At 39.3% G+C, this 11,236-nt stretch overlaps 1 non-coding gene across 1 annotated transcript; it reads left to right on the forward strand.

Moving 5' to 3' along the window:
• The first annotated feature begins 2,192 nt into the window (after positions 1-2,192).
• LOC130959204 (small nucleolar RNA R71) lies at positions 2,193-2,300 on the forward strand. Its single transcript, XR_009078299.1, has one exon. It is a non-coding gene; the product is annotated as a small nucleolar RNA R71 (small nucleolar RNA).
• The last annotated feature ends 8,936 nt before the right edge of the window (positions 2,301-11,236 follow it).

The raw sequence follows: 11,236 nt of genomic DNA on the forward strand, positions 1-11,236 counted from the left end.
GTGAATGGGTGAAGAAGAGAGAGGGTGGTGGGGTTGGTGGGGATCCTGTGGGGTCCACAGATCCTGAGGTGTCAAGGAAAAGTCATCCCTGCACCAAGTGGCAAGAAAATTTGCGTTCTGTGCCAAATCTGGCGTTAAACGCCGGGCTGGTGCCCATTTCTGGCGTTTAACGCCAGGTTCTTGCCCTTTCCTGGCGTTTAACGCCAGTCTGGTGCCCCTTTCTGGCGTTAAACGCCCAGAATGGTGCCAGACTGGGCGTTAAACGCCCATCTGCTAGCCTCACTGGCGTTTAAACGCCAGTGGGTTCTTTCTCCAGGGTGTGCTGTTTTTCTTCCTGTTTTTCATTCTGTTTTTGCTTTTTCAATTGATTTTGTGACTTCTCATGATCATCAACCTAAAAAAACATAAAATAACAAAAGAAAATAGATAAAATATAGCATTGGGTTGCCTCCCAACAAGCGCTTCTTTAATGTCAGTAGCTTGACAGAGGGCTCTCATGGAGCCTCACATTTTCTCAGAGCAATGTTGGAACCTCCCAACACCAAACTTAGAGTTTGAATGTGGGGGTTCAACACCAAACTTAGAGTTTGGTTGTGGCCTCCCAACACCAAACTTAGAGTTTGACTGTGGGGGCTCTGCTTGACTCTGATTTGAGAGAAGCTCTTCATGCTTCCTCTCCATGGTGACAGAGGGATATCCTTGAGCCTTAAACACAAAGGATTCTTCATTCACTTGAATGATCAGTTCGCCTCTGTCAACATCAATCACAGCCTTTGCTGTGGCTAGGAAGGGTCTGCCAAGGATGATGGTTTCATCCATGCACTTCCCAGTCTCTATGACTATGAAATCAGCAGGGATGTAATGGTCTTCAATCTTCACCAAAACATCCTCTACAAGTCCATGAGCTTGTTTTCTTGAGTTGTCTGCCATCTCTAATGAGATTCTTACAGCTTGCACCTCAAAGATCCCTAGCTTCTCCATTACAGAGAGAGGCATGAGGTTTACACTTGACCCTAAGTCACACAGAGCCTTCTTGAAGGTCATGGTGCCTATGGTACAAGGTATTGAAAACTTCCCAGGATCTTGTCTCTTTTGAGGTAATTTCTGCCTAGACAAGTCATCCAATTCTTTGGTGAGCAAAGGAGGTTCATTCTCCAAGTCTCATTTCCAAATAACTTGTCATTTAGCTTCATGATTGCTCCAAGGTATTTAGCAACTTGCTCTTCAGTGACATACTCGTCTTCTTCAGAGGAAGAATACTCATCAGAGCTCATGAAAGGCAGAAGTAAGTCCAATGGAATCTCTATGGTCTCATTTTGAGCCTCAGATTCCCATGGTTCCTGATAGGGGAACTCAATGGAGGTCAGTGCACGCCCACTGAGGTCTCCCTCAGTGGCGTTCACTTCCTCTCCTTCCTCTCCAAATTCGGCCATGTTGATGGCCTTGCACTCTCCTTTTGGATTTTCTTCTGTATTGCTTGGAAGAGTACTAGGAGGGAGTTCAGTAACCTTCTTGCTCAGCTGTCCCACTTGTGCTTCCAAATTCCTTATGGAGGACCTTGTTTCAGTCATGAAACTTTGAGTGGTTTTGATTAGATCAGAGACCATGGTTGCTAAGTCAGAGGTGTTCTGCTTAGAACTCTCTGTCTGTTGCTGAGAAGATGATGGAAAAGGCTTGCCATTGCTAAACCTGTTTCTTCCACCATTATTGTTGTTAAAACCTTGTTGAGGTCTTTCTTGATTCTTCCATGAGAAATTTGGGTGATTTCTCCATGAAGAATTATAGGTGTTTCCATAGGGTTCTCCTAGGTAATTCACCTCTTCCATTGAAGGGTTCTCAGGATCATAGGCTTCTTCTTCAGATGAAGCATCCTTAGTACTGCTTGGTGCATTTTGCATTCCAGACAGACTTTGAGAAATCAAATTGACTTGTTGAGTCAATATCTTGTTCTGAGCCAAAATGGCATTCAGAGTATCAATCTCAAGAACTCCTTTCTTCTGATTAGCCCCATTGTTCACAGGATTCCTTTCAGAAGTGTACATGAATTGGTTGTTTGCAACCATTTCAATTAGTTCTTGAGCTTCTGCAGGCGTCTTCTTCAAATGAAGAGATCCTCCAGCAGAGCTATCCAAAGACATCTTGGATAGTTCAAAGAGACCATCATAGAAAATACCTATGATGCTCCATTCAGAAAGCACGTCAGACGGACATTTTCTGATCAATTGTTTGTATCTTTCCCAAGCTTCATAGAGGGATTCTCCATCCTTCTGTCTGAAGGTTTGGACTTCCACTCTAAGCTTACTCAATTTTTGAGGTGGAAAGAACTTTGCCAAGAAGGCATTGACTAGCTTTTCCCATGAGTCCAGGCTTTCTTTAGGTTGTGAATCCAACCATGTCCTAGCTCTGTCTCTTACAGCAAAAGGGAATAGCATAAGTCTGTAGACCTCAGGGTCTACCCCATTAGTCTTGACAGTGTCACAGATTTGCAAGAATTCAGCTAAAAACTGATGAGGATCTTCCAATGGAAGTCCATGAAACTTGCAATTCTGTTGCATTAGAGAAACTAATTGAGGCTTAAGCTCAAAGTTGTTTGCTCCAATGGCAGGGATAGAGATGCTTCTCCCATAGAAGTCGGGAGTAGGTGCAGTAAAGTCACCCAGCACCTTCCTTGCATTGTTGGCATTGTTGTTGTTTTCGGCTGCCATGTCTTCTTCTTCTTTGAAGATTTCTGTTAGGTCCTCTATAGAGAATTGTGCCTTAGCTTCTCTTAGCTTTCGCTTCAAGGTCCTTTCAGGTTCAGGGTCAGCTTCAACAAGAATGCCTTTGTCTCTGCTCCTGCTCATATGAAAGAGAGGAGAACAAGAAAATATGGAATCCTTTATGTCACAGTATAGAGATTCCTTGAGGTGTCAGAAGAACAGAAAAATAGAAGAAAGAGGTAGAAGAATTCGAACTTAATCAGATAGAGTTCGAATTGTGCATTGAGAAGGAGTGGTACTCCATAAATAGAAGGATGTGAGAAGAGAGGAGGAGCTTTTTCGAAAATTAAGTTAAAGAATTTGAAAACATTTTGAAAAAAAAACACTAATTAATTTTTGAAAATAAGAGTGGGAAAGAAATCAAGTGATTTTTGAAAAAGATTTTGAAATTAGAAGTCAAAAAGATTTGATTGAAAACTATTTTGAAAAAGATGTGATTAAAAAGATATGATTGGTTTTAAAAAGATGTGATTGAGAAGATATGATTTGAAAACAATTTTTTTTAAAAAAAGATTTGATTTTAAAATTTAATAACCTGGCTATCAAGAAAAGATATGATTCAAACATTAAACCTTTCTCAACAGAAAAGGCAACATACTTGAAATGTTGAATCAAATCATTAATTGATAGCAAGTATCTTTGAAAAAGGAAAGAAATTGATTTTGAAAACATTTGATTGAAAAGATATGATTTGAAAAAGATTTGATTTTGAAAAATTTTGAAAACTTGAAGAAAATTGATTTGAAAACAAAATCCTCCCCCTTGTGCCATCCTGGCGTTAAACGCCCAGAATGGTGCACATTCTGGCGTTTAACGCCCAATGCACTACCTTTTTGGGCGTTAAACGCCCAACCAGGCACCTTGGCTGGCGTTTAAACGCCAGTCTGTCCTTCTTCACTGGGCGTTTTGAACGCCCAGCTTTTTCTGTGTAATTCCTCTGCTGCATGTTCTGAATCTTCAGTTCCCTGTACTATTGACTTGAAAATAGAACCAAGATCAAATAAACAATACATGCAAGACACCAAACTTAAAATTAGACACTAGACTCAAACAAGAAACATAAAATCTTTTTGGTTTTTTTTTTTGATTTTGAAAATTTTTTGTGTTTTTTCGAAAATTATATGGAAATAGAAAATAAAAGTTTCAGAATTCTTAATTTGGATTCCAGGAATCATTGCAATGCTAGTCTAAGACTCCGGTCCAGGAATTAGACATGGCTTCACAGCCAGCCAAGCTTTCAAAGAAAGCTTCGGTCCAAAACACTAGACATGGCCAATGGCCAGCCAAGCCTTAGCAGATCATTGCTCCAATAGCAAGATTGATAGAGATCAACAAGCTTTTGTGATGATCAGTTGAAACCTCGGTCCAATAAGATTAGACATGGCTTCTCAGCCAGCCAGACTTCAACAGATCATCATGAAACACTAGAATTCCTTCTTAAGAACTCTGAAGAAAAAATACCTAATCTAAGCAACAAGATGAACCGTCAGTTGTCCATACACGAAACAATCCCCGGCAACGGCGCCAAAAACTTGGTGTGCGAAATTGTGATCACTACTTTTCACAACTCAAATAATCCCTAGTAATGGCCCCAAAAACTTGGTGCTCAATACCATGGCATAAACACAACTTTGCACAACTAACCAGCAAGTGCACTGGGTCGTCCAAGTAATAAACCTTACGCGAGTAAGGGTCGATCCCACGGAGATTGTTTGTATGAAGCAAGCTATGGTCACCTTGTAAATCTTAGTCAGGCAAACTCAAATGGGTATGGTGATGAACGAATAAACATAAAGATAAAGATAGAGATACTTATGTAATTCATTGGTAGAACTTCAGATAAGCATATGAAGATGCCTTCCCTTCCGTCTCTCTGCTTTCCTACTGTCTTCATCCAATCCTTCTTACTCCTTTCCATGGCAAGCTTATGCAAGGGTTTCACCGTTGTCAGTGGCTACCTCCCATCCTCTCAGTGGAAATGTTCAACGCACCCTGTCACGGCACGGCTATCCATCTGTCGGTTCTCATCAGGCCGGAATAGAATCCAGTGATTCTTTTGCGTCTGTCACTAACGCCCCGCCTCAGGAGTTTGAAGCACGTCACAGTCATTCAATCATTGAATCCTACTCAGAATACCACAGACAAGGTTAGACCTTCCGGATTCTCTTGAATGCCGCCATCAGTTCTTGCCTATACCACGAAGACTCTGATCTCACGGAATGGCTGGCTCGTTTGTCAGGCGAGCACTCGGTTGTCAGGCGATCAACCATGCATCGTGTATCAGGAATCCAAGAGATATTCACCCAATTTAAGGTAGAACGGAGGTGGTTGTCAGTCACACGTTCATAGGTGAGAATGATGAGAGTGTCACGGATCATCACATTCATCAGTGAAGAACAAGTGATATCTTGGACAAAGAACAAGCGGAATTGAATAGAAGAACAATAGTATTGCATTAATACTCGAGGTACAGCAGAGCTCACACCTTAATCTATGGTGTGTTAGAACTCCACCGTTGAAAATACATAAGAACAAGGTCTAGGCATGGCCGAATGGCCAGCCTCCCAATGATCTAAGATAGCATAAGAATGAAGATAGCTACCCCGATATATGATACAATAGTAAAAGGTCCTACTTATAGAAAATTAGTAGCCTAGGGTGTACAGAGATGAGTAAATGACATAAAAATCCACTTCCGGGCCCACTTGGTGTGTGCTTGGGCTGAGCAATGAAGCAATTTCATGTAGAGACTCTTCCTGGAGTTAAACGCCAGCTTTTATGCCAGTTTGGGCGTTTAACTCCCATTTAGGTGCCAGTTCCGGCGTTTAACGCTGGAATTTCTGAGGGTGACTTTGAACGCCGGTTTGGGCCATCAAATCTTGGGCAAAGTATGGACTATCATATATTGCTGGAAAGCCCAGGATGTCTACTTTCCAACGCCGTTGAGAGGGCGCCAATTGGGCTTCTGTAGCTCCAGAAAATCCACTTCGAGTGCAGGGAGGTCAGAATCCAACAGCATCTGCAGTCCTTTTCAGTCTCTGAATCAGATTTTTGCTCAGGTCCCTCAATTTCAGCCAGAAAATACCTGAAATCACAGAAAAACACACAAACTCATAGTAAAGTCCAGAAAAGTGAATTTTAACTAAAAACTAATAAAAATATACCAAAAACTAACTAGATCATACTAAAAACATACTAAAAACAATGCCAAAAAGCGTACAAATTATCCGCTCATCATCTTCCCTTTTCCTTTTCTAGAGGATACTCCGGCCTTAGGTGCCATTGGTAATGGAAAAACAAAAAAAAAAGCTTATGCTTTTACCACACCAAACTTAAAATTTTGCTCGTCCTCGAGCAATAGAAGAAAGAAGAGAAGAAGAAGAAGAAGAGAAGATGGTAGAGAGGGAGAGGTGAAGGTTCGGCCAAATGAAGAAGAAGGGGTTGTGTTGTGGAAAAATGAAGTAGAATGGAAGGGTATTTATAGGGAGAGGGGGGAGGTTGTGTTCGGCCATTTAGGGTGGGAATGGGTGGGAAAAATGTTTTTGAATTTTTGAAGGTAGGTGGGGTTTATGGGGAAGAGTGGGTGGATGTGAGTGGTGAATGGGTTAATTGGGAAGAGAGATTCAGAGATTGAAGTTGTTGGGAAGTGTGACATGGGGATTAGGAGAGTGTAATTAGGATTAGGAGGTAAGGTAGGAATATGGTAGGTGGGGATCCTATGGGGTCCACAGATCCTGAGGTGATCCTGTGGGGTCCACAGGTCCTGAGGTGTCAAGGAATTCCATCCTTGCACCAAATAGGCATGTAAAATACCTTGGCACACCATTCTGGCGTTTAAACGCCCATTGGTGCACGTTCTGGGCGTTCAACACCCATGTAAAGCATGTTTTTGGCGTTGAACGCCAGTTTCATGCTTGTTACTGGCGTTCAGCGCCAGTTTTTCCTCTCTGGGCACATTCCTGGCGTTTAGCGCCAGGATGTTGCTTGTTTCGGGCGTTCAGCACCAGAATGGTGCTCTGTTCTGGCGTTGAACGCCGGCCAGATGCACCTTACTGGCGTTGAACTCCAGCCTGTGCATCCTCCAGGGTGCGAATTTTTTCTTCTGCTGTTTTTGATTCTGTTTTTAATTTTTATGATTTTTTCGTGACTCCTCATGATCATGTACCTAATAAAACACAAAATAGCAACAAAATATAAGAAAATAAGAATTAGATAAAATTGGGTTGCCTCCCAACGAGCGCTTCTTTAATGTCAATAGCTTGACAGTGGCTCTCATGGAGCCACAAGGTGATCAGGTCAATGTTGTATAGTTGTCCACACCAAACTTAGAGTTTGGATATGGGATCTTAACACCAAACTTAGAGTTTGGTTGTAGCCTCACAACACCAAACTTAGAGTTTGACTGTGAGGGCTCTTCTTGACCCTGAACTGAGAGAAGCTCTTCATGCTTACTCTCTTTTGTCACAGAGGGATGGCCATGTGCCTTAAACACAAGGCATTCCCCATTCAATTGAAGGACTAATTCTCCTCTGTTGACATCTATCACAGCTTCTGCTGTGGCTAGGAAAGGTCTTTCTAGGATGATGCATTCATCATCTTCCTTCCTAGTGTCTAGGATTATGAAATCAGCAGGGATGTAAAGGCCTTCAACCTTTACTAGAACGTCCTCTACTAACCCATAAGCTTGTCTCAATGACTTGTCTGCCAATTGTAATGAGAACAAGGCAGGCTGTACCTCAATAATCCCCAGCTTCTCCATTACAGAGAGTGGCATAAGATTTATCCCTGACCCCAGATCACACAGAGCTTTTGCAAAGTTCATGGTGCCTATGGTGCAAAGTATTAAGAACTTGCCAGGATCTTGTTTCTTTTGAGGTAGTGTTTTCTGAATCCAAGTATCTAGTTCACTAATGAGCAAGGGAGGTTCACTTTCCCAAGTCTCATTACCAAACAACTTGGCATTCAGATTCATGATAGCTCCTAAGTATTGAGCAACTTGCTCTCCAGTCACATCTTCATCCTCTTCAGAGGAAGAATAGTCTTCAGAGCTCATGAATGGCAGAAGGAGATTTAATGGAATCTCTATGGTCTCTATATGAGCCTCAGATTCCTTTGGATCCTTAATAGGAAACTCCTTCTTGCTTGAGGGACGTCCCAGGAGGTCTTCCTCACTAGGATTTTCGTCCTCCTCCTCCCTTGTGCATTCGGCCATGTTGATCCATCAATGGCCTTGCACTCTCCTTTTGGATTCTCTTCTGTATTACTTGGGAAAATACTGGGAGGAGTTTCAATGACTTTCTTACTCAGCTGGCCCACTTGTGCCTCCAAATTTCTAATGGAGGATCTTGTTTCATTCATGAAACTGAAAGTGGCCTTTGACAGATCAGAGACTATATTGGCTAAATTAGAAGTGTTTTGTTCAGAATTCTCTGTCTGTTGCTGAGAAGATGATGGATATGGCTTACTATTACTCAGCCTATTGCGTCCACCATTGTTAAAGCCTTGTTGAGGTCTTTGTTGATCCTTCCATGAGAAATTTGGATGATTTCTCCATGATGAGTTATAGGTGTTTCCATATAATTAACCTCTGCCATGGCAGGGTTCTCAGGATCATAAGCTTCTTCAGAAGCTGCCTCTCTAGTACTGTTGGATACATGTTGCCATCCATTCAGATTTTGAGAGATCATGTTGACCTGTTGAGTCAACACTTTGTTCTGAGCCAATATGGTATTCAGAGCATCAATTTCAAGAACTCCTTTCTTCTGAGGTGTCCCATTATTCACGGTATTCCTCTCAGAAGTGTACATGAATTGGTTATTTGCAACCATGTCAATGAGTTCTTGAGCCTCTTCAGGCGTTTTCATTAGGTGAATAGATCCACCTGCAGAATGGTCCAATGACATTTTCGAAAATTCAGAGAGACCATAATAGAATATATCTAATATGGTCCATTCTGAAAACATGTCAGATGGACATCTTTTGGTCAGCTGCTTGTATCTTTCCCAAGCTTCATAGAGGATTCACCATGTTTTGTTTGAAGGTTTGAACATCCACTCTCAACTTGCTCAGCTTTTGAGGAGGAAAGAATTTATCCAAGAAGGCAGTGACCAGCTTATCCCAGGAGTCCAGGCTATCCTTAGGTTGTGAATCCAACCATATTCTAGCTCTGTCTCTTACAGCAAAAAAGGAAAAGCATGAGTCGTAGACTTCAGGATCAACTCCATTCGTCTTTACAGTCTCACAGATCTGCAAGAACTCAGTTAAAACTGATAAGGATCTTCAGATGGAAGTCCATAAACTTGCAGTTTTGTTGCATTAAGGCAACTAGTGAGGCTAAGCTCAAAGTTATTGGCTCCAATGGTAGGAATGGAGATGCTTCTTCCATCAAATTTGGACGTTGGCTTTGTGAAGTCACCAAGCATTCTCTTGCATTATTATTATTTTCGCTGCCATCTCCTTCTCTTGTTCGAAAATTTCTGAAAGGTTGTTTCTGGATTGTTGTAACTTAGCTTCTCTTAATTTTCTCTTCAGAGTCCTTTCAGGTTCTGGATCAATTTCAACAAGAGTGCCTTTATCCTTGTTCCTGCTCATATGAAAGAGAAGAAAACAAGAAAAGAAAGAGGAATCCTCTATGTCACAGTATAGAGATTCCTTATGTTAGTAGAAGAAGAAGGGGGTAGGAGAATGAAGAAGGTGGATTCGGATATTTAGATGAAGAGAGGTGAGGAGAAGTGTTAGTAATTAAATAATTAAATAGAAGAATAAAAGAGAAGGGAAATTTCGAAATAGTTTTGAAAAGGATTAGTAATTTTCGAAAATTAATATAAAAAGATTAAATTAAATTTAAAGCAATTAAAAGGAATTTTTGAAAAAGGGATGAGATATTTTCGAAATTAGAGGGAAAAGTAGTTAGGTGGTTTGAAAGAGATAAGAAACAAACAAAAGTTAGTTAGTTGATTGAAAAAGATTTGAAATCAAATTTTAAAAAGATAAAAAAGATAGGAAGTTAGATAAGATATTTTGAAATCAAATTTTAAAAAAGATAAAATTTTGAAAAAGATCAAATAAAAGATAAAAAGATTTAATTCAAAAATTTTGAAATTGTTTACTTCACTAACAAGAAATTACAAGATAAGATTCTAGAACTTAAAGATTGAACCTTTCTTAACAGAAAGTAACAAACTTCAAATTTTTGAACCAATCACATTAATTATTAGTGAATTTTCGAAATATGATGTAAAGATAAGGAAAAGATTTTGAATAGATTTTGAAAAAGATTTTTGAAATTTTCGAAAATTATAAAAAAATGAAAAAGATATGATTTTTGAAAAAGATTTTAAAAGATAAGATTTTTAAATTGAAATTTTGACTTGACTTGTAAGAATAACTAATTTTTAAAAATTTTTGACCAAGTCAACCCAAAATTTCGAAAATTTGGAGGGAAATAAGGAAAAGATATTTTTTTTTATTTTTGAATTTTTAATTATGAGAGAGAAAACAACAAAAATACTCAATGCATGAAATTTTTAGATCAAAACAATGAAGCATGCAAGAATGCTATGAATGTCAAGATGAACACCAAGAACACTTGAAGATCATGATGAACATCAAGAACATAATTTTTAAAAATTTTTAATGCAAAGAAAACATGCAAGACACCAAACTTAGAAATCTTTAATGCATGGAAAATATGAATGCCAAGATGCACATGAAAAACAACAAACAACACAAAACAAGAAAACATCAAGATCAAACAAGAAGACTTGTCAAGAACAACTTGAAGATCATGAAGAACACTATGAATGCATGGAATTTTTGAAAAAAAATCAAAAAAAAAAATATAAAGCATGCAATTGACACCAAACTTAAAAATTGACTCAAGACTCAAACAAGAAACACAAAATATTTTTTTATTTTTATGATTTTATGATTTTTTTGGATTTTTATTAAAATTTTTCGAAAATAAAGTTAGGAAAGAAAAAAAAATAAAAAAATAAAAGAAAAATTTTGAAAAAGATTTTTGAAAAGAAAATTACCTAATCTGAGCAACAAGATGAACCGTCAGTTGTCCACACTCGAACAATCCCCGGCAACGGCGCCAAAAACTTGGTGGACGAAATTGTGATCCATATTCTTTTGTATTTGTATGAAATCATTATTATGGCACCAGTTGAATTCACAACTCCGTTCAACTAACCAGCAAGTGTATTGGGTCGTCCAAGTAATAAACCTTACGAGAGTAAGGGTCGATCCCACAGAGATTGTTGGTATGAAGCAAGCTATGGTCACCTTGTAAATCTCAGTTAGGCAGATTAAATTGATTTATGGGTTTTCGAATAATTAATAATAAAAGGAAAATAAAAGGGATAGAGATACTTATGTAGATTAATAGTGGGAATTTCAGATAAGTGTATGGAGATGATGTGCTCCTCTTGAAACTCTACTTCACTACTCTCTCTTCCAATCCTTCTTACTCC

Source organism: Arachis stenosperma, chromosome 10, assembly GCF_014773155.1.
Source record: "Arachis stenosperma cultivar V10309 chromosome 10, arast.V10309.gnm1.PFL2, whole genome shotgun sequence".
NCBI classification, from domain to species: domain Eukaryota; kingdom Viridiplantae; phylum Streptophyta; class Magnoliopsida; order Fabales; family Fabaceae; genus Arachis; species Arachis stenosperma.